General features: G+C 41.8%; 1 long non-coding RNA gene across 1 annotated transcript in view; it reads left to right on the forward strand.

Annotated features, from left to right (window-relative positions):
• LOC129550237 (uncharacterized) overlaps nt 1-23,586 on the forward strand; it is a 38,881-nt gene extending 15,295 nt beyond the window's left edge. Inside the window, exons 2-4 of the long non-coding RNA XR_008684795.2 lie at nt 18,288-18,349; nt 20,703-20,849; nt 21,269-23,586. This is a non-coding gene — a long non-coding RNA (uncharacterized LOC129550237). The remainder of the gene's footprint in view (nt 1-18,287; nt 18,350-20,702; nt 20,850-21,268) is intronic.
• The last annotated feature ends 550 nt before the right edge of the window (nt 23,587-24,136 follow it).

Consider the following 24,136-nt stretch of genomic DNA (forward strand, 5'->3'; position numbering starts at 1 on the left):
GAGCGAAGCCAAGGCTGGGCTTGAGAGCGATTGAGTTCCCGCTGCATTGTTCGGCTCCATCTACTCTCGCAGCCCTGTTGAAATCCATCTCCTTTGCAGGTTTGACCCTCCCATCTCTAGACTTTGTTCAGGAGTGATTTTGTCCAGATATTGACTTTTGCGCAGTAAAGTTGATTGCCAACAGCTAGAAAGATTCTTTAGGAAAAGGCATGGACCAAAAAAAGAAGAAGAAAAAAGACTGAAGCGAGCCCTGAGCCCTGCGCGCGGCTAAACACCGCACCTTAACACTCCCACCAGCGGCCCCACCCCACCTCCCCACGGACTTAGGAACTGCTGTTGTCTCCTCTTTGCTGCTAAAGAAACTGAGCTTCAGGGAAGTTAAGAACCTTAAGTTTAGCCCACTAGCAACAGACCAGGCCTGGATGGAACCGGGCCAACTTGTTGGAAACCAGGTTCCATTCCACACTGGATTTAGGAGATAAAGCTGCTCACTTGAAGGGTAAATGGAGCTTCTCTCCAGGACAAAGTGGTGCTTGGCCGGGTGATCTGTCCTTGACAAGGGGGTCAGGAAAGGGTTTTCTAGCAGGCTCCAGCCCGTGGACCACTCAGGTGAGAGGTAGCAAGCAGGTGGGCCAGCGATTCCCCTTCAAGGCACAGCCTGCTGCTTCCAGGGACGGGAGACAGTATGCCCCTGCGCTTTCTGTGTTTCAAAGGTGAATCAGGGGTGCTTACTGTGTTATGTGTGCCCACAAAAGAAGCTTGGGATCTTATCCCTTTTAAAGAGCTTATTAAAAGAGCACTTGGATTTGTCAGGGGAAGGGGGGAGAGGGGAAAAGGGAAAAAAGCACCTGAGATACTTGGGCATATTCAACTTGGGAGTTGGAGCACAGGTTGGTGGCGGCAAACAGTACGATTTGCAACATCAGAATAAACAGTTTCATTTCAAACATTCTGATACTTCTCCCAGTTCTCATGGGAAAAGACAGTGATGTGAACACAGTCATCAGAACTTCCCTCTTGCTAAGAAGTCCCATTTCCTCATGGGATCCCAGGAAAATGTTCTCAGGGTAGAGCAGAGAGTTGTCTAAGACTCAAAGAGCGTGAGTTTGGGCAAACTCTGGGAGTCGGTGAAGAAAAAGCCTGGCGCGTTGCAGTCCATGGGGTCATGGAGTTTGCACAATTTAGTGACTGAACCACTGCAGGTTACTAAGGAAAGCATCTCCCCCATTTTTCCTTTTAGTCTATCTCCATGCTCTTTTCATGGATTTCATGAGGAATCAGACTTTAGAACTGATTATTTTTTCAGTTAGAAAGCATACTATGCCTTAAACATAACCACAACAAACTTACGCAGTAGTGATGGTGGAGAACCATTAACTTTCCTACCAGAGTGGTGTGGGGAGTATTTGACTTCACTTTTTCTTCTTTTCTTTTTCAGTTTTTGTTTGTTTGTTTCTCGGTTTTCTCAGGAGGGTGAAGTGAATTTAAGAAAATACTCTCCTTAATGTCTCTCTCTCTCTTTCCATATACACATACAAGTTACATCTCCATGAGTCTAAGCATCCAATATTTTTAAGGTCGATGTAGGAAAAAAATCAGTGTACCAAGGTAGTCATTTTTTTAAAAAAATTCAAAACAGAAAAATGACAGATAATATTCACATCTTCAGCTTATAGGAAGGAACCACCTGCGTGTGTGTTACTTATTTGGAAGGAGATGGTCAGCTTGGGTCAGCCAGTCCTAGGGAAATATTGTTAATTCAAGATCCGCTGTGCCTACCTGGTGACACTGCAGGCATTCTGCATTTACAGTTTCCTGCATTTAGAGCTTCCTGGCTTGGGAAGTGGGTCATGAGTGTTGGGAGGAGGTGGAAGCATGGGTGGGCTGTGAGTGTAGCGTGGAAAACACAGGAATCCAGGAGGAGGAGGAACAGTGATTATCTTCCTGCTCACCATGGAAACTTTCTCACTTTTGCATTTACTTAACACCCACTTATTAAGCAGTTAGGATGTTCCCAGCGTGGTATGAGGCACTTGTGGACACAAAGAGTAGTAAGTCATGGGCCCTAGCCTGGAGGACTTTTTAAGTTTGCATCAGTGAGGCAAGCTAACAGGGCATAATACTCTCTGACAATGTGAACAAGGAGCTTTGAAAGTTTGAGAGAGAAGTGCTTGGGACAGATGTCCAATGTAGGTGATTTCATTTGGTATTCAAAAACATGGGAGGTGGGGAAGAGGAGAGAGAAACGGGAACTTCAGCTGGAAAGAGGCACAGAGTAAAGGCAGGGAGGGTCAGCCCAGGGTTCTCATTTCTCCGGGGGACAGTCAGGTTCACTGTTCCTTGGATTATGGAGCTTGTATGAAGAAGCTGGAGGTTTCTCCTATAGTTCTTAAGTAGAGTGTGTCTTCTGCCTCCCTGTCACTTTCATGGGGGAGGAGTGGATTTGAGAGGATTTTAGTCTCACTGATGAGCCACATTTGGATTCCCTTCTGGAGGGCATAAATTGAGCTCCTTGTCCCTTGGGCATTTACCTGAAGGTTTAAGACAGACAGAAGGACACACAGACATGGACAAGGTTGTGGCAATATCAGAGGAGATTAGTATAAGGAGGGTAATTACCAAAAAAATCCTGCCAGAGTGAATCCCTCACTTTGCACGAGTGCCAGAAGAGTGGGTGCCACCGGCTTCTTCAGTGCTCCGCTTCTCTCAGAGCAGACGAGACATGCTGCTCTGGTTCGCTCTCTGTGTGTCTCTCCCTTGGGGCTGGAAGCCCCTCAGAGGCTGGGAGTTGAACTGTTTCACTCACGGTCCCAGCTCCTGGCACGGTGCCAGGCACATAAAAAGAGCTCAGTCCCTTCCGAATGAATGAACGCTGCAAGTGTAAGGATGTTGGCTTTTAGTCTGTGTTCATGACGGAGACTCTGACTATCTTTTTAGGTTTATCTTTTTGGGTTTTTAATTGTGATCGCACAGAGTAATCACTGGAAAACGTTCTGATAATAACTCGTTTTTATTCATGGTGGAACTAGCCTGTTGAAGTGAAAGATTTGAGCACAATAGTTATTAAACTGTGCCCCCTGCTTGACCTTGGATACTCACTTACAAGACACTCAAGAGCCACAAATTGAAAAAGCACTGTACTAGAGGCTTCACATCAGCGTTGTCCAGTTTGTTGCTCTCCTTACTCTCAGCATGAGGGTTTGGCTTAACTGTTCTCTCTGGGCTGGTCTTCCTACCGTTCAGAGTCATGGTAAACTTTCATACAACCAAAACTCACTTTTGGCATACGTTTTGCTGCTGTTTTTGTCGTTTCTTGTATAACTTGTACATTGGCCAAGATACTTTCATAGCTGGACTAAAGAAAGGTTAAGATACCTTCTTCTTCCCAAGGCTTCTGTACAACTTTTAGATGACCCAAGGAATGGCAATCATCTGGGTTCTTAAAAGTCAATATCTTATGGCCGCTTACTCAGGGAGAGGGCAAAATCTATGTTGGAAGCGGGATTAATCTAAGATGTTTTGATGCCCTTCCTTTGCACTGCTGCTCTGTGTTAACATTCTCCAACATAGGCACCAATTAGATCTTGGAAACAAGCATGAAGAAAAGCATAAAATGAGATCAAAACATGATCAGCTCCCTCTGAATTCTACCTTATGTTTTAGCCAGTCTATTGGCTCCTTGGCTTGGAGTAATTTCAAATTCCCACTGACTTAGTGGCAAGACATCTTCTCATTCTTTTCTAAATACACTCTTCCTTTAAAAAAAAAAAAAATCCTCCCCACCATCTTCTCTCTTGTGAATTCTCTTTTTAGGATTCAAATTGCAAAGAAATTCATAAGTGAAATAGAATCCATTTTTGAGCACTATGTTCATTGTTGTTCCTAGCTCAATGGAGCAGTAGAATACTTCAGTAAGGAAGTTTATAGTTTTTTGGTTTTTTTTTTTTTGCTTTGAGTTGAGGAGGCTGTGTTTTCCTTGATAATCATCTCAGGGGTACTGTGTCTTGGTACCCAGTCAGCTGAGGTACAATACAAGTATCATCCAATCTTGATTACATTGCTCATAAAAAGGCAAATTGGACCTCTCAGGGCAAAGAGAGTGTCAGACTCTCCTATTAGCAATATCAAAATACGATTCCAGAGAATCCATGATGAGAGATTCAGATACGATTATATGATACAAATGCAAAGGATGGGAAATCCAATTTTAGGTCAGTTGTCAGTGCTTGGCATTCTGGTGGCTCTGTGAAGATTATAGAAAGTACAGACTTTTGAGATTCTGAAAGGAAACCAATATGTTATAGTAACCTCTTCCATCTTGGAGAACTGTGTTCACATCCGTATGCCTACAGAGAGGAATCTAAGTAATTATTACAACTAACATATCAATTTATTATTCTCGATGTGTGCATTCCTAAGAAATAACAAGAAATTATAAATTTATAGATTAAAAAGATAAAAATCATTTGAATTTAAAACTTGAGATGCTAGTACATTTCCTTTTGTTTAAATTATGGCTGCCTCAAATGAACCTATGTCTCACAGACATAGAAAGCAGACTTGTGATTGCCAAGGCAGCTGCCTGGGGCCAGGGGCTTCTATATTTTAAAAGAATATATAAAGGCAAATTTAATTTAGAGATTTTTGTTTAATATCTGTAAAAAACTACACTCCTATGTAGGGACCAGGAGACTTCCAGCCATATTGCTTTTTGAGTTACAGCGGAATTTTGATGAAAACGTGACCTGCACTAATTTTGTGTTGCAGGATGGGGGCAGGGTGGGGGATACTGGGGAAATGAACCCATTTTCAATAGGTTTCCCATATTTGTCTACATTTGCTCCTTTTTATCCCCTTTCTGTACAGGATGGTGTTTTAAAAAATTAATGCACATTTATTAAGAAGGAGCTGAGAAGGGCTGAGATTTTGAAGTCAGAAGGTACAAAGTATTACATACAGAATGGTCCTACTGTATAGCACAGGCTTCCCGGGTGGCTCAGTGGTAAAGAATCGGCCTGCAATGCAAAAGGCACGGGAGCCTTGGGTTCGATCTCTGCATCAGGAAGATCCCCTGGAGGAGGGTATGGCAACCCACTCTGGTATTCTTGCCTGGAGAATCCCACGGGCAGAAGATCCTGGTGGGCTAGAGTCCATAGGGTCACAAAGAATCCAACACAGCTGAAACAACTGAGAACTCATTGTATAGCACAGGGAACTATATTCAGTACCCCGGGATAAATCATAACGGGAAATAATATAAAAAAGATTGTATGCATGTGCAAAACTGAGTCACTCTGCTGTCTGGCAGAAATTAGCACAGCATTGTAAATCAACTGAACTTCAATAAAAAATAAATGAAGACAAATAATAAAGTATGGCTGCCGGTGCTATCTTTATTGACGCAAGAAGGTCTGTAATAATCTTCCATGGTAGCCAATGAAAAATGTCTTCCCATGCTGCCAACTTGGTGAGCATAAATTACTGGGAACTTTATATGGAATAAATTATGTTCTTAAGCCTTCTCAGATGTGCAGCCAATAGAGATTTTAAAGCAGAAAATGAAATGCAAAATTGAGCTCGAAGGGGCATTTGTTGTGTTTGGAACCCTCTCTGGAGTAGCTTCCTCTTTAGCTCTGGGAGGGGATTATGGGCACTGCCTCCCAACCCCAGGCTTTCTCAGCCACACGCGGCTCTTTAGAAACCTGCATGTGGTTTGCTTCTTAGATTTAAATGAAGCGATGTGGACCATTGCAATGTGGATGTGGCAGTGGGCCCTAGGAAAATAAAATGAAGAACACTGCTTGAGTGACAGACAGGCAAAGAGGGAAAGTGTCACTGAACCCAAATGTGCCATTGCCTGACTTGCGTGCTTTTGTTGAGAACCCTGTGCTGCTATCTTTTTTTGTACCACCACTGTAAGTGCAATTCATGGGTACTCTCAAATCCATGGTGAGTTTAATTGATTTGTGGCTTTCCCCACTGCTGACGATGAAGTGGTGCTTTGGCTGTTGAAAGGTGAGGGGGACTTGATTTCAATGCAGAGATGAGATGAGATGCAGCATTCTGTAAACTGACAGATGGAAATTCTGCTTCAGAATTCATTATTTGACGTGGAAGATAATGGTGAAAATTTGAATCTTTGAAAGAGTGCAGTGGGTCAAAATACAATCAGACCATTGAAAAGTTAAATGAATTGCACTGGGAAATACATTTAGATGGCAGCTTCTAGATTCCCTGATGATCTTTCTGATAGCTTTTTCTATGTCATCTTAAGTTTCCCTCATTCTCTTTGAGCTGTTAAGGTGCCTAACTAGAACTTTGGATGCATGCATGTATGCTAAGTAGCTTCAGACATGTTTGATACTTTGTGACCCCTTGGACTGTGGCCCACCAGGCTCCTCTGTTCATGGGATTTTCCTGGCAATAATACTGGAGTGGGAACTTTGGGTCTGTGTTTACTCCTGACACATGAATGGAAAATGATATTTCTCATCTAAAGATCCCAGATATCTTGAGGGATTGATGCTTTCTGGGCCTCCTATGAAAAGGTTGTAACTACATGGCTATATCTAGTTTGTTAGCAGAAAATTAAGTTACAAAATAGCACACGTTAATTGTAATTAGTCAAAAAAATGAAAAAGTTATGAAAAAAATTTTTTTAGCAATTTCCTTTCTAATGAACTTCCCTCTATGGTTTTCAAATTGTATACATGGATTCTCTGATGCTTGTCTTTGAAGGATGGAACCTATTTCCCAGAAATGACATAGAACTGCTTTGGAAATTAGGCAATAAAAAGCAATGGTGGCTTCTGATTTGGGTGCCGGCTCTCTCTCTTTTGGATCTCTGGCTCTGGGAAGCCTACCAAAAAGGTCTGCAAGGGTAGGAACTGAAGTCTCTGCCAAGAGCCAGTAAACCACTGAGCCTGCCAACAAGTAGGAGAGTGAACTTGGAGCCAGATTCTGCAGCTCCCGTCAGTCTTAAGATGATCTGAGCTCCAGCCAATAGCTTGACTGCAACTTCACAAGAGATCCAGAAGTAAAACCACTTCACTAAGCTGTTCTCAGATTCCTGAGTCTCAGAAACTGTGTGAGATCACAAGTGTTTATGCAACTTGCCAAGTTTGGGGCTAATTTTATACAACAATAGATAGCTTGTACATCATTCAGAAGTAAGTTACATAGTGTCTGGTGCTGTCTAGGAGGCTAAAAAATATTTGTGGAGTGCGTGAATTAAAATGAATAAATGAAAAGTTGAATTTAGATCCTTCCCTAGCATTCCCTATTATTTAACAACCTTTTAACTAGCTTCAGAGTGTTTCTAGGATAGGGTCTCTTCAATTATTAAAAGTTCAGTCATTCAACAAATATTCATGGCTGTTTGTTTGTGAACGACTCTTCCACTGTGAAATATTGTGAGCCCACTGGAGCATTTGCCAAGCTTTTAAAAAGAAGTAGCTCTTTCTGTTTAAAACAGTTGAAAACTAGGTTTGGGGTTGGGGAGACACAAGTCACCAAGAAAAGTGAAGGATTAGGAGAAGGACAAAATTTATCTCTACACTGACAAACTCAAGGTATTCTTAGGTGAGAATGAGACCATCACTGAATCGAGGGGCATAAATAGTGTGAGACGTTCAACAGTGAGTGTGGACAGTGAGGGCACGTGTGGCCTCTCATCCTCTCTGGGGTGTGATGTGTGCCCTGAGCTGCCTTTTGGGTCAGATGACCTGGCTCAGAACCCCACCTCTTCCATTTACCAGTTGTGAGAACTTAAGGAACTCATTTAATTCTTCGAAATCTCATCCCCACATTAAGCAAGCAAAGAGTATGATGCAGGATTTTAAAACAGATGAAACTGGTGAAAGGTTTAGTCCACTTCTGGGCATGTAGTCAATCCTTTAAAAATTGTTATTTCCTTTTCTTGGGATGAGTCGTCATGTCTCCTACACGGTTAGGCCACTTTCCTGCCCACATGAACCTCCCTATGAGGTTCTTTACCATGTGTGACAAGTTGAGATCATCTGAAAATATGGAGTCACGGAGTATAATTAGGACATGGTTGGGTTCATCTACTGTTCTAGGAGGAGCCTGGTGAGATGAGATAAAGGGAGCGTGGATTTAAGGATGGACACTATGGAAGATGCGGAACACTCATGCTGTTCTTTCTGCTCCACGTGGCTTTCCACTTAGGTGTTCTTTCTTCTTAGGCTCTAGCTCTTGATTGGTTTCTTGAAGAGACCAAATGCATTTGGAGGCTCCTCCTGCACCATCAGTGTGGCCTTGATGGTTGGTCTTGCATATCTCTAAGTGGTAATTCTGAGGCTTGAGCTACCTGGGCCATTGCAGAAATAGTTCAGCCAGAAGATTTCAAGGCTGTTTACTGAGAGACAAGTCAAGAAGTGGTTCTCGCACTCACCGCTGGCTCTTTCACCTTGTCTTGGCCATGCTTGAAGTCATCTGCGTTTGCCCGCGTATTCTCTTCTTTTCTCTTAATCTTGTTAAGTTTTGTCACTTGGTCACTTACTTCTTGTGTTCTCACCCATCCCAATACTCTCCCTCAATTTCCCCCTCTCTCTTCCCCTTCTCTCTCCTCCTACTCTGGGAGGAGAGAAGAAAACCCAGAACGGGCCTGGAGGTATGCTGGTTCCTCCCTTTCTTCTCTTCTTACTCATGTTGTATGCTTCCATTGCAGAGGCACTTTGGAATTTGCCCAGCAAGTTAGTTCATAGGTAGAGGCCACTAGAATATTATTCAAGCCCTTTGGGACACATCTGAAAATAAATATGATGAACAAATTAAATGTAACATCTAATGATATTAAAGCTACATTTCTGTTCTGTTCACCATTTTTTGTTTTTTTGTTCTGTTCACTTTTGTATTAATGTGTGTTTTCCAAGTTTAACTCCCATTTGTTTTTGATATTTAGTAAGATAAAACACCTTTTAACTTTTTAAAAGTCCTGGTGGGAGGAATTGGAAAGCATAATCGAGAAAATTCTGTAGAATGCCCCCTCCTAGGGGCAGAGAAACTCCATGGAGCCTTTCCTTATCTTTATATCTCTAGCTCTCCCTGCAACTTATAAAGAAAAATATCCTAGAAGATCTGTGGGATTCATAGCTTTTTTTTGCTCTAAATCCATTATCTCAGCATAGAAAGCATATTGCATGGCAATTGTATCAATGAGAGTTTAGAGAAAACGTGGAAATTATTTTATTTGTAAGGATAAACTAGATTATGCTGCTGTAACAAATTAGCACTAAAGTATTAGTGATTTAACAGAACAAAGGCTTTTTTCTACATATCAGTGGCAGGTTGGCAAAGGGATTCTGTTCCATGTACCTACACAGAGCCCAAGATGAGGGAGACTCTACTATCTATTTCTGGACCATCCTGAAATAATCCCTGGAGAAGGGGATGGCTACCCACTCCAGTGTTCTTGCCTGGAGAATTCCATGGACAGAGGAGTCTGCTGCGTTATGGTCCATGGGATTGTAAAGATTTGGACACAGCTGAGCGACTAATGCTTTCACTTGAATTAGTAGCATCCTCTGTGACTGCAGAAGCAGGAGAGAGACTGAAAGGCTTCATGACCAGAAGCAGCATTTGGTCTTTCTTCTCATACTCTGTTGACCAGAACTAGTCGTCTGGTTAAGCATAACTGCCAGGAGTCTGGAAAAGATAGTCTTTTATGTGGTTGGAAAGCAGCAGAAAGCCAGATATGGGTGAGTGTCCATGTTGTCTACCACATTACAAATTTAATCCCTTCAGGAAAACCAAGGACTAGAAGGGGCTGTGTCCTAGGTCACAAAATAAGCCAGTGACAGAGTCAGTACTAGAACTCAGCTCTTTTGGTACTGGCTATTATTTCTGCTGTTATTTTTGCAGTAATTAACTCCTTCCTCTGTGGGAAATAATGGCACACGGATAGTGGCACTAGTGGTAAAGAACCTGCCTGCCGACGCAGGAGATGCGGGTTCGATCCCTGGGTCAGGAAGATCCCCTGGAGGAGGATAATTCCATGGACAAAGGAGCCTGGTGGGTTGCAAAGATTGGGACATGACTGAAGTGACAGTACATAGCATTGTAGAGGAAACGACCAGGTGTGAATGAAGGGTGATGACCTTGCTGTGATTTTTAAATTATCCTTTTCTATCATATGCCAGGCAAAGTTTATTTTCTGGTTGTGGCTTAGAGGAGTTCCAGGCCATATCTCACTAGCAGAGAGTTTTCTTTTTCTTACTTAAGCAAAAGTATTTTTTTTTTTTTACACTCAAGTAGTAACAATATCCTGCATGTACTTAGACAGAAACTTCTGAAGTCATTTTCAAGTATCTTTTCTCATGTGCTTTACACATAATGTACAAGAAATAAGGAGGTTGCATGTCACTGACTTAATTTTACAGATACCCAAGGCAATGAGAATACACATACAAGCTCACACAGCCAGTTAGTGGTGACCCTGGGGCTAAAATTCAAAGCTGTGATTTTCAAAACTGGTACTGAAGTACAAGCTGCTTTGCTTCCATCCTCTTTCCTAGCATTGTGGATTTCCTGGTGTAAAATAAATAGTTAGGTTACTTTCTCTAAGCTTCAACAGCTTTTCCGTGGTAGGAGGAGTAGCATAATTTGACTCTTACCTTGGATGTTTTTGCTAGATTCTTATGTTGAGAAAAATATAACACACTTTGACATCTGGAGGATGTTATATTGAGGCTTAACTTATGTCTTCAATACTCTTCTGAAATACAAAAAAAATTTTTTAGCTCTTTTTGTTTTCCTTAGTTGGGAATAATAATATAACTAAGACATGGGATTAAAAGAATGCCTCTCATATTCCATATACTATCCGCATGTTGGCTGTTCCTTATTACTCAATATTCTGGGATAATCAATAGCAAAGAGAAGTATGAAACAAACGGAGTAAACTCAGCTCTACAATTTCTCTTTTTGTATCTACTTTCTATTCCTTGGAAGATATCTGAGTACTGATGGTCAGTATATGTCACACAGAGAAAGTTTGTACAGCTGATACATCTCCTTGGGCTAATGGTTGCAACTAATAGAAATCATAATGCTTGCTTCCAGTTGCAGCTAACAGAAGCAGGGTAGAAACTGACTTGATCAAATAAATAATATATTACCTTTGGTAATGGAAAAGAAGAGGGAAAAGCTAAATGTGCAAATAATACCCCTAGGAAATTACTTTTTTATCTTTTGGTTCTGCTTTGTGTTGACATCATTCTCAAGTAGACTCTTTTCAAGTGGCAGCAAAGACGGCCACTAGTGCCTCAAAGATTATAGCTTTGTAATTTAGCTTGTTTTTTTTTTTTTCTTGGTAGTTGTTGCATCAAACATTTCAGGGATAATAACCATAGGTTTGATTGGGTCTCATGCCCAGAGTTGGAAAAGTCACCATCGTTTTGATTGGTCAGGTCTCAGTTATCTTTCAACTGCTGGACCCAGTGGTTGGAGTCAGCTCTATTTAAACCTTAAGGACTGAGATACAGAAAAGAGGTGGTATCTTAACAGAAAATCCAGCTTCTATTACATAAAGAAGGAATGGATGCTGGGCAGAGAAAAATTACAGATATCTATTCCAGTACTCAACTATATTCTCGAGTACTTAACAAATGCAGGAGAGAAAAATAGATTATTACCACCAAGGGTGTTATTTTATGTTGAAAGCAAAGAGAGCTAGAATGCTAAGGACAGGTGGAAAAATCTGATAGATGAAGTCAGATCTCAAGTTACCTTCTTCTCTTTAACACTACAGTCTCCCAGAGCTTTACACATGTAATAGAAGTTGATAATAATTTTCACAATTTTTTATAGAAAAATATATTGTGGGGGGGAAGGTCTATTAGCTATAAAACAAAATTTTTAAAGTTTGTAAGTGATCAGTCTTCTCCAGGTAAATAAACATGGAGATGCTGGTCTATTCTTTAGACAAGATCGCTTTTCAATCCCTAGGCTCCCTGTTATTCAATTGCATTTACCTTTGCTTAATTTGTAAGCAGTGCTGATCCCAAGTACAACTGCCTTCAGAAGAGGAACCTTATCTTTGATGTTCTAACTTTCTAAAAATGCCAGTTACTGGTGCCCCAAGCCTGGAGTGCAGTTTTGGGACAACCAGTTCCTTCTACAAATCATGTCCATTTATCTCTGTGGGCAAAGTCCATCATTTTCATCTGCTTGTCATATCTAGTTTTGGTGGAACTCAATTGCAACCCTCATACATAAAATATTCCCTAAATACCAACTAAATAGATATAAATCCATCAACAGGCTATGCTTGTAAATAAACTCTATCAACTGATACTTGTATAGCACACTCCTGCTTCCTAACTTCTTGCATGTAAACTATCTCACTTGATCATCATGAGAGCTCTGGAAGGCAGGAAGGACAGATAAGAATATTACTTTTCTCCTATCAAAACTAGTGAAACAGAGATGGAGTGATCTGCTCAAACTGATGACTACTGTGAGTTTTTGGAGTCCAGACCTCAGATTTTTCCCACTACATCTTACATCTGAATTTGTGTGAAGGCTGTAGTGTTCACTGGAAGGTTCGAGAAAAAACTCAGGAGTCAAATGAACAAGGGTTTTAAGACTGACCGCTGATTGTTAGTTGTATGACTTTGGGCAAGTTTCTTAGTCATTTAGCCTCAAATTATTCAACTGTATTGTTTTAACCATTCCATACTTCATAGGATTCTTGTGATGATTAAATAAAATAATACGTGGACAGAGCTTAGCAAAGGCTCTGTATGTAAATTCACGCTTCAAAATTCTAGGTATTGCTCTCATCATATGTCTCTAAATGCTTATTTAACCTTCATTCACAAAGGGAAATAAAGATTTGAATCATTCATCTGGATTGCTCCATGCTTATGCCTCTATTACGGAGAAGGCAATGGCAAGCCACTCCAGTACTCTTGCCTAGAAAATCCCATGGATGGAGGAGCCTGGTAGGCTGCAGTCCGTGGGGTCGCTAAGGGTCGGACACAACTGAACGACTTCACTTTCACTTTTTACTTCCACACATTGGAGAAGGAAACGGCAACCCACTCCAGTGTTCTTGCCTGGAGAATCCCAGGGACGGGGGAGCCTGGTGGGCTTCCGTCTATGGGGTCACACAGAGTCGGACATGACTGAAGTGACTTAGCAGCAGCAGCAGCATGCCTCTATTAACTGCATCTTCTAGGTATGGGTAAAATGTGAGAGCAAATTGCCTGAATCAGTCTTTGACCTCACCATTCTTGCATCTAATTTCTTGATCTATCTTTTTTGCCTTTCTGATCATCCACTAAAAGCCAAGTGTTTGTTATTTGTACTCAACAGATTATAAGGTTAATACTATCCTGCATATTCTAGGAGATAAGTATAAACTCTGCAATATGATTAAACAATTTAGACTAATATAAACAACCACCCATTGGAGCCCTGTTTTTCAGACTAAATAAATCTCAAAGAAAGTTATTTCTCCCCTTTTACTTTGTTTTGAACTTGTCCCAATTCAGGCTGCATTATAGATTTTCCCAGTGTTTGTTTTATAAAAGGTAGGACAATTATTTCCATGCAGCCCCAACATGGTTCTTCTGTAACACCGGCTTTGAATATGATAGCCAAAACATCCATTTCTTTTGAGCAGAGCCTCATCAGTGAGTGATTTTGGAGAGTAAACGCACAGGGAAATAGGAAGCATGTTCCTGAAAAGGGGCAGGCTTTCCTGTTGGTCCTGATGCTATCTTTCATCTCAGTGTGTCAGAACTGGAGCTCAGCAACAAGGAGCACTGGTCCATGGAGGATCCAACTTTCTGCCAAGGGGGAGTTTCTGGTCTAATGATGGGGACAGAGAGTCAGCAGAAAATAAGAGGTGGTGACTAAAACAGGGGGGCTGTGAGCATGTGGACAGGAGCATCGAGCATAGATTTGGCATGGGGGCGATTCTCCAGCATGATGACATCCTAGGACAGGGCTGGAGGATGAGTGTGAATCAGCCACATCAGGATTTGGTGGGGGAGAAAATAGGCAACTATTCTGGGCCAAGAGGAGATGCAAGGACTGTGAGGAGTGAGCAAATTTAGCAGGATAAAGGAGCTCAGAATTTAAGGAACAAGCTGGTTTCCATGGTGGCTCAGAGGGTAAGACATCTGCCTGCAATGCAGGAGACCCAGGTTCAATCCCAGTGTCAGGAAGATCCTCTGGAGAAGGGAATGGCAACCCACTCCAGTATTCCTGCCTGGAGAATTCCATAGACAGAGGAGCTTGGCAAGCTAGGGTCTATGGGGTCACAAAGAGTCAGAGATGACTGAGTGACTGCTACTTTCACTTTTCACACTGGCAGGAGAGAAGGCAGAAAAAGGGTTAGGGACCAGAAAGAGGAGAGAGTATAACCTTGGAAACTTCTCCCATTCCTACACCCAACTCCACAAAGGAAGAAATGACCTCTGATGTCCCATTCTCTCCCAGGGGAAGATAGTGAAATCAAAGTTGCTCAGTCATGTCCAACTCTTTGCTACCCCATGGACTGTAGTCCATGGAATTCTCCAGGCCAGAATACTGGAGTGGGTAGCCTTTCCCTTCTCCAGGGGAACTTCCCAACCCAGGATAGAACCCAGGTCTCCCATGTTGCAGGTGGATTCTTTATCAGCTAAGCCACAAGGGAAGCAGGGAAAAGATGATTCCCTTTAAAGCCCAGATTTTCAAGGGATTGAAAGAAAATAACACTGACTGAACACTCTGTGATACACCAGACACAGTTTTAGTTACTATAGATCCATTTAAACAATCCTGTGACATAGGCACTATTGTACCCACTTTATACATAAGGATATTGGGACAAGGGGAGTGAAATGAACTGCCCAAGGCACTCAGCTGATGGCTTCCTTGGGGCTGAAACTGAGGGAGCCTGGCTCCAGGGAATGTCCCCTCCACAAGGAGTGCTTGTAGCAGTAAGCTATCCCGTGAGTCAATTCAGGAATTCCTCTAGAGCTTCCAACAGTGCCATATCAACTATAGAAAACTCTCCTGAAATTCATATATGGCATTTACTCTTTCATTGTTGAAATTTTTGGTCAGGACAATGTTTTAATAAGACATGGTTATGAAAATAATGATGTTCTTAAGCTCAACTTATAACTACTATTGCAAGTTATGGAGGTTTATCATGAAAGAACTTCCAGACACCTTTTATCTTTACTTTTGCTTTTTTTTTTTTCTAACATGAGTAATGAAACTAGACAGGTCACTGTCTGTTAAAGTCAGTAACATTTCCCGGTTTCCAGGAGGTGACAACGATGACTTTTCTTTGCCTTTCCAGCATGGCTACACTTCATTGAAATTCAAGATCTGCTTTTATTATGACTTATTCAGGATTTTATTTTACTTTGCAATTTTTTAGCACAATTTCTCTCTCTCTCTTTTTTTATTTTTTATTTTTTTGTAGATTGTATTATACTCTTTTGTCCCCAAATGAAAATGCAGGCTCCAGCTATACTTCCAACAATGGCTTTTTGGGTGTCTTGTTCAGAAGTTTGTATGTTAGGATGTCAAAAGTACAATATGACTTTTGATACATGGGTTGTAGCAAAAAGTGAAATTCTAGAGAATACATTACAATTTCAAGAAAAAAAAGTTTAAAAAGTGAAGCAAATTTCACAAGAAAAGCTAATTTTAAACTGAGATGCCTTTATCCAGGGGTTTGTTACTGATCTTCTACACGACAACCTCAGAATTAACATTGCCTTGCTAACATTTCTAGTGCATGTATAACTTCTGACTAAACTCTATGCTCTATCGGGAAAAAGAAAGTCATGCTTGCTAACTGTTTTCAAACTTGGCAGATTTACTCTGAGAGTACTAGTCAAGCAAATCAGATTCAAAACCAAAAGCATCATGTCATATTTATAGTATCACAAAAATGTTTTTATGAAAAATATTTTAGGGATATCTAAAATTATTTCCTGGAATAGTTTTTTTTTTCTCATTGTTTTAATTTTTGTCCCTGTCAACAAACATTTGTCATATTAGATCAGATCATTTGAGCTTTGCATCCTATTTCAATGTTTCTTCTAGGACATGTGAGCATGGGCAAACAGTTTTTAATTATCCTGATCAAGTGTAGGGGACAGTTTTTTGCTGACCCCACTTGTAATCAACTGTGATCTTCTAGAAGCAGGTGAATTGATTGCTTTTATCTTCCCCAACTAGTCAGAAGAGTGGGTCATATATTATCCTACCCTTTGGAAAAATGCAACGCAGTGATTGATTTTATGACTGCCGGTGGCAGCAAATTCCTCAGAATGAATTCTACCAGGTGAAGAAGTATTTCCTCTAACTTGCTTTAAATTTCCTTAGCATTAACTTCTCTGAGTGGCCCAGTCTCTTATGGGACAATGTAATAAGGATTTATCAGTTTTACTGCCCAGTACCTATCTTTAATGCCTAAGTAAATCTCTCTTATTTTCTAGCCCTGACTCTGTAATTTTAACTTTTGAAATCTCTCGTCATGAGTGAATCTACCCTGCACTCAATTTCTTGCCCTACTCTGAAGCTCTGCCATCCCTGAACTACATACCTGCAGGTGAGAAAGTGAGAAATAGAGACAATAAGGCCGATGAACATGTAATATTCTCCTCCATAATGCTGTGGTACTGTGCTCTCTCATATCTACCTTCTCTGCACACAAAAAAGGTAAATTCATGGAAAACAATGAAAAGTTGCTTTGAAAAATTTTTATCTAGTTCATATCCACATACAGTGCAATATTCTCTCTTATAGCTTATATCACCCTGGGATATTTTTTATCCTATAGAGAATGATCTAAAGGGGCTTCGACACATCTTTGTTCTAATTTCTACATCCCAAGGATGGTGGGTGGGTGGGGGTCAAGCCTTCTTTTTAAAATGCTAGGCATCTATTTCTTTAAATAAATGGAGACCTCAAGTATTAGTTACTCATGAAATCAAATGATAATACAATGTCTAACTACTCAAACTCCACATTTTTCTCAGATTTTTGCCAGGATACACCTCATCTCCACCTGCACCCCCAAATATTATTTCTAGTGTCTTAGTTTTGTAATGCCACTGTCAAGTTGGACTTATCTGATGACAAGAAAAATTGTGTAAGACTTTCAAGCCCTAAAACATATTTTGTCATTTATTTACTGAGGTGTATATGAGAGAGACAAGATGCTTTGTGCTTGTTGAATAAACTGGCTTTGAAATTGTATATTTAAATCATGGAGGCAGGACCCAGAAGGACCAAAAAAAACCACATCAAATTGGAATACATGCTGAGGCAAGGGTGGTTTTAATTTTGCTTTGCTTAACGGTGTTTCCATGAGGAGGAGATGACAGAGGAGGAAGAGAAAAAAGAGAAGGGGAAAGGCCATGAGAAGGAGGTGTGACAAACCAGGAATGCCTCTGCAGGGGTGCTCTTTTGCCCTTTCTCTCAGTTCTTCCCTCCCTTCCTTCGTCTCTCTCTCTCTTCCTATCTTTGCTCTCTTTCATTTCCATCAAAGGTTATTGAGCACCCGCCAATGTACATGTGGTACTGGGTTCTGGGATACAATAGTAAAACAGAAATAGTGTCTGAACTCAGAGCAGGAAAACCGCAGTCAAGAAGCGGTTGCATGAAGTGCCTGAGAAGTCATACCATCCGAGATGTGAAGACTTCCTATGGGGAGCTGTGTTCAAACTGATGCTCAAGGGATGTGCAAAAGCGAGCCAGAAGAAGACGGAGTTGGGAAGAGAAAAGGTCATCTGTAAAACAGACGGAGCTCCTGGCACACGAGGGAAGTCCAGGCAGGCAGGGAGGGCTGGGTTGCTGCAGGGCAGGGCGGGCTGGGTTGCTGCAGGGCAGGGAGGGCTGGGTTGCTGCAGGGCAGGGTTCCAGGGAAGAGTTCACTGGTGAAGAAGGACACCAGGGCTTCGAGGGGTGGCAGGGGAGGCAGCTACTGCTTTGGAAACAAAACTAAAGACAGTACCTGGGAAGCTATTTGGGGGAAAGGTGTTCTTTTCCCTAAATCTCATCAAGATTAGTTTGAGTTCAAATAATTACATTATGTCTTTTGAAGTAGCTTCAGAACTTCAGAAAAGAGGACATTAGAGATTCAAGAATATACCAAACATTTGTACCCATGCATCCCCCTCCATAGATAGGGACCTCAATATGGGATATGGGCAGCCTGGCAGACTAGCTGGGTGTAATGGCCTTTACTCTCTCTGGAAACTAGCAGAGGCTCACCTGGTGCAGACAGATTTTTTTTTTTCTTTTTCTTTAAGGGCACTCATTTCAGCATCAGGCACTTAACAGCTGAGAGATACCGCAGAAAATGCCTTTCCAGGTATGTAGTACTTTTCATTCTCACTTGCAAACTTTTTTTTTTGGCTGGTAAAAGCCACAACAGTCATAAAAATGAATGTTTTCGCTTTCCCACACAGTGGGAGGATCAGTCTGTTGATCAGTGGAAATTAACGATCAGAGTCAGGAGCACATTTGTGTCAGCTCTAATGAGGTGGATGCAATGGCAAGCCACTCCAGTACTCTTGCCTAGAAAACCCCATGGATGGAGGAGCCTGGTAGGCTGCTGTCCGCGGGGTCGCTAGGGGTCGGACACGACTGAGCGACTTCACTTTCACTTTTCACTTTCATACATTGGAGAAGGAAATGACAACCCACTCCAGTGTTCTTGCCTGGAGAATCCCAGGGACGGGGAAGCCTGGTGGGCTGCCGTCTATGGGGTCACACAGAGTCGGACACGACTGAAGCGACTTAGCAGCAGCAGCAGTAACGAGGTGGATAAGCCTAGAGCCTATCATACCGGGTGATGTTAAGTCAGAAAGAGAAAGACCAATATTGTATATTAACACATATATATGAAATCTAGGAAGATGGCCCTGATGATCCAACTTGCAAGGCAGCAAAGGAGATGCAGACATAAAGGGCAGATTTTTGGATACAGTGGGGGAAGGGGAGGGTGGGCTGATTTGGCAGAGCAGCACTGAAAGATATACATGACCACACGTAAAACAGAGAGCCAGTGGGGATTTGCTGGGAACCCAAAGCCCGTGCTCTGTGACAACCTAGAGATGTGGGATGAGGAGAGAGGTGGGAGGGAGGGATCGTGTGTACACCTATGGCTGATTCATACTCATATGTGGCAGAAACCATCGCAATATTGTGATTATCCTCCAGTTAAAGATAAAGTTTAAAAAATGAAGGTCAGAGTCAAGATCCCCCTGCCCCTCCTCCTACTGGTGCAGAAAATTATCGCTGCGACTGCACCTGAAGACAAAAGGCCCAGTGCACCTCCATCCATCCGTCCATCCACATCTCCATGACTGACAGGAGACCAAGGGCCATTCAGCTTCAAGTGGAAAAGACACCTTGCTAGACTAGGCCTCCTGGGAGCCCAGCACAGTTCTGCCTCGTGGAGTTGTGACTTACTGCACATCAGGAAGGCCATTTGAGCCCGCATACTTTTCATGAATGAGCTCAACATCTCAGTTTACCGACATGCTTTTCTATCTTAGTTCAGCCCCTGATTTTGTTTTTGTTTGGCCTAATGAAGGCAAGTGGTTAGGAGACATATCCAAGGTACAGGTTCTAGACTGCAAATGTAAGAATATATTCTGAAATTTGGTTTGGAGAGTCAGTGCAGGGTCTGAGACCACCGTTCAGGTTCTGACCTTAATATTCTTTTATACCCGAAAAATTAAAGCCAAAATTTTCATACCAAAAACATTAAAAGTTGAAGCAGAAGTTATATGCCAAATCATTAAAGAGGCATGACTCATCCATGTTCTCACTGAGGCTGACAAATGCTTTGGGTACAGAGACAAGCAGAATGGGACCAGGGTCTTCATGCTTTTGGTTGATATAGTGTTTAAACATTTGAAATCATGTTTTCCTCAAAGGATATTTGGGAAAAAACTCTTTTGCTTAGACATATTTAATGCAGTTAGTTGATATTTAAATTTTAACTTAAAAGGGATTTTAAACTGAAATTGTTTTATACGGTACTAATACTAGCTATAATACTTTACTATACTATACTTATGATTCTAATACTATACTAATGGGCTTCCCTGGTGGCTCAAATTGTAAAGAATCTGCCTGCAATGCAGGAGATCCAGGTTTGATCTCTGGGTTGGGAAGATCCCCTGGAGAAGGGAACGGCAACCCACCCCAGTATTCTTGCCTGGAGAATCCCATGGACAGAGGAGCCTGGGCGGGGGTGGGGAGGGGGTTCAGTCCATGCGGTCACAAAGAGTCAGACAAAACTGAGTGACTAACACTTTCACTTTTCTTACTAAGTCTATATTTATATCTCTCTATCTATATTTGGGGGAGAAGAAGGATAGGGGTCAGGATCATGTGTGTGTTAATTCATATTCAAAGAGGCCAATCTGATATTTTGAAAGACTATGTCCAATTTCATCACTAACTGGACAGGCACATTTGTGAAATACCCCTTTGTGAGGCAGGAACATTACTGTGCCCCCTGGATCCCAGAACACTCTTAGAACTTTTTCCTGAATCTTCTACAGAGAAGGAACTCAAAACACACTTGCTGAACTGAATTAAATAATGGAGCAAGCACAGCTGGTGGCTAAGGATACTGAAATGCTCAGCTCGCACGTCCATGCCTGAACCCTGCTACTCCTAACTTCTTTCCTGCCTATTTCCTGTTCCAGATGGAAAAGTATCCATAACTGGGGTAGTTGACTCAAAATAGCAATGATGACAACAGTGCGGTAATGACCTAGATTGAGCACTCGCTATGCATCAGAGGCTGTGCCACGCACTGTGATTTTCTGTGATCCTTGCAGCAGCTGGAGGAGGTACGTTGCTATTATTATTTCTCTTTCATAACCAAGAAAGCCCAGGCTTAGAGAGGAACTGCTCAATGTCATGGGACTAGTGTGGGGTGGAGCCAGAGCTTCAAGTTGTTTTCTATGGTCTGATTCTTGATACCATGCTGTTAATCATTTCTCAAACTCACCAGGCCAGACCTTAAAGCACAGAAGGTTCTCCACAATCTAGAAAGATTTCCCTGTACCTCAGAACATCCAAAGCAAATTTAGAGTGGGAGAACTCTCCTTGGGGCCAATTCTTGCCTTCTTTCCTTTGTTCTTCCTTTTTCTCATGACTCTATTAAGCTCTGCCAGGCGCTGCAAGACACTTGAGTGGGTGTGGGAGGGCCGACTGAGAAAGACTCTGCTCGTTCTGATCTTCTGCCCTCTTCCTGTTCTTCCCACAGAACTGATGGGCTAAACAGACTTAATGCTTGGCTGTCAGCATCCCTGTGGAAGACTCCAGCAGACTACAGTTCAACTTTTCAAACCTACCTCTTTGAAATTCCTAAGTAGGAGTCTGCGCTCTGTTGTCATATTTCAGTTTTACAGTTTCTCTGAAATATTTTGATCCAAATATGTCCTTAGTGTCATGCTTTATTAATGCGAAATGACTCATATTAGTGACTGCTTGTTCTTGAGCCATATGCCCTGAATAAGTTATCGGGTTTCATTGTTTACCCTAAGTTTAAAAAAAAATTCCATGTGCTCCGACCTCGTGACACCTAAACCCTGCTCATGCAGTTAAAACAGGAAAACTAGTTATCTGATATCATGAAGGCAAATCAGCTTGTAGAAGCCCTCAAATGTTTCCATTTCCACTGCTGTGAAGGCATTGTGGGAGCCATGGATTATTCATCAAGAAAGCACAGGAGAGAATTTCTTGTTTGTTTGTTGATTTCCAAAGTAAACCCAAGTATGAAGAGATACAGCTACGGTGCCTTTACTTTTCATTGTTAGCACATATCATTATGTCATCCTGGAAGAACTGCCCAAAGAAATAGAAAAAAAAAATGACCATGTGGATTGCTTAATGGCCCTCCTCCTGCTTGCCTGCAGAATCGTCTGAGAAAGGAAAATACAAACGCATTAGTCAGGCCCTCAGGGTTAGAAGGCTTCTCACCACCAGCAGTGCCAGGTTAGCCTGGGCGTCTGCGGAGCAGGCTTTGGCAGGCCACCAGAGAGAGGGCATTTCATAATCAAGAACTTACCTGAGAGGATTCTGAGCCAACAAGACAGTGTTGGGAGTCAAAGGCTAGGGAAGAAGGAGCGCATTTATTCTGTGGACCAAAACCTCTGCACTTAAAGACATTTCCTTTCTAGTTTTGATTTCCTTTTATTTTAGCTTCTGCACATTTTTTTTTCCTCACCAGATTTCACAATATATCAACTGTTCTGTCTTTGGTGACCTGACTGAAGTGTTACACAAATCCATCACTAAAGAGTATACTGGCTATACATTGGGTGGTGGTGGTAGTGATGGAAGAGACACTGGTTTTCCTAATAAGATATAGGAATAACAAACATTTATTGAGCACTTTTACCAAGTGATATTAAGACATGCATGAGACAGCTCAGGTAATCCTCTGAACCCTAGCATTTGGGTACTATTACAAGCTAATTTCAGTTGAGGTAACAGAAGCATGGAAACGTTAAGTAATTTACCTGAAGTCACAGAGCAAGTAAGTCACAAAGGCAAGATAAGAAGCCCTGTAGCTTGATCAAGTTCATGGTCTTAAGAGAGACTCTTTGTTCCTCCAGATGGTCCCAGCTCTTCCCTTGGGGTCCACCAGGAGCTGTTGGCAGTGCCTAGGTCCCCATGTTTGCTTAAGGCCCTATTATGCAATAGGGCCTACGACGAGTTGACTCACTGGAAAAGAGTCTGATGCTAGGAGGGATTGGGGGTGGGAGGAGACGGGGACGACAGAGAATGAGATGGCTGGATGGCATCACCGACTCGATGGACATGAGTTTGAGTGAACTCCGGGAGTTGGTGATGGACAGGGAGGCCTGGCGTGCTGGGGTCGTGGAGAGTTGGACACGACTGAGTGACTGAACTGAACTGAACTGAATATGTCATTTAAAACTACAAGAGACACATTGGGTTGAAAGACAGTTTGGCAATTTCTTATAAAACTAAACACACTCTTCCCATATTATCTAGCAATGATATTTATTCATAAGAGTTGAAGATTTATGTCCACACCAAACTTTGCATATTGAGCATATATAGCAGCTTTATTCATAATTGGCAAGACTTAGTACTTTTCAAGTTGTCCTTCAGTAAGTGACTGGATAAACAAACCATGGCACAACCAGACAGTGGAATGTCATGTGACAATAAAAGAAATGAGCTTGTAGACAGACATGGGGGAAACTTACATGTTCTCTATTTAATTCCAACGATATGACATTCTGGAAAAGGCAAAACTATACAGCAGTAAAAACCCCAGATGTTTTTAGAGGCTTCATGGGGAGAGAAGGACAAATAGGTAGAACACATTTTTTGTTTAATTTTTTCTCACTTTTAAATTTATTCATTTTTAACTAGAGGATAATTGCTTTACAATATTGCGTTACAATATTTCTTCCATATATCAACATAAGTCAGTCAAAGGTAGACACGTGTCCCCTCCCTCGTGACCTCCCTCCCACTCCCCGCCCTTCCCACCCCTCTAGGTTGTTGCAGAGCCTCGGTTTGAGTTTCCTGAGTCATACAACAAATTCCCACTAGACAGCTATTTCACATGTGGGAATGTGTGTTTTTCCACGCTGCTCCCTCCGTTCTTCCCGCCCTCTCCTTCCTTCCCTCCTCCCATGTCCGTAAGTCTGTTCTCGATGTCTGCGTCTCCACTGCTGCCCTGCAAACAGGATCATCAGGACCAAGTTTCTGGTTTCCATATATATGTATTAATGTGCGATATTGGTTTTTCTTACCTACTTCACTCTGCATAATAGGGTCTAGGTTCACCCACCTCACTAGAACTGACTCAAATGTGTTCCTTTGTATGGCTGAGTAATATTCCATTGCGTATATGTATCATGACCTCTTTATCCATTCATCTGTTGATGGACATTTAGGCTGCTTTCATGTCCTAGCTATGGTAAACATTGCTGCGCTGAACATCGAGGTCCAAACACAGGGGATATTTAGGGCGGTGAAACTATTTCCTACAATGCCTAATGGTGGATACATGTCTTTATACGTTTGCCAAAACCCACAGAACATGCAACACTGAGTAAAGCCTAATGTAAACTATGATCTTTCGCTAATA

Source organism: Moschus berezovskii, chromosome 21 (genome assembly GCF_049115385.1).
Source record: "Moschus berezovskii isolate FMDL1 chromosome 21, NW_MosBer_1.0, whole genome shotgun sequence".
NCBI classification, from domain to species: domain Eukaryota; kingdom Metazoa; phylum Chordata; class Mammalia; order Artiodactyla; family Moschidae; genus Moschus; species Moschus berezovskii.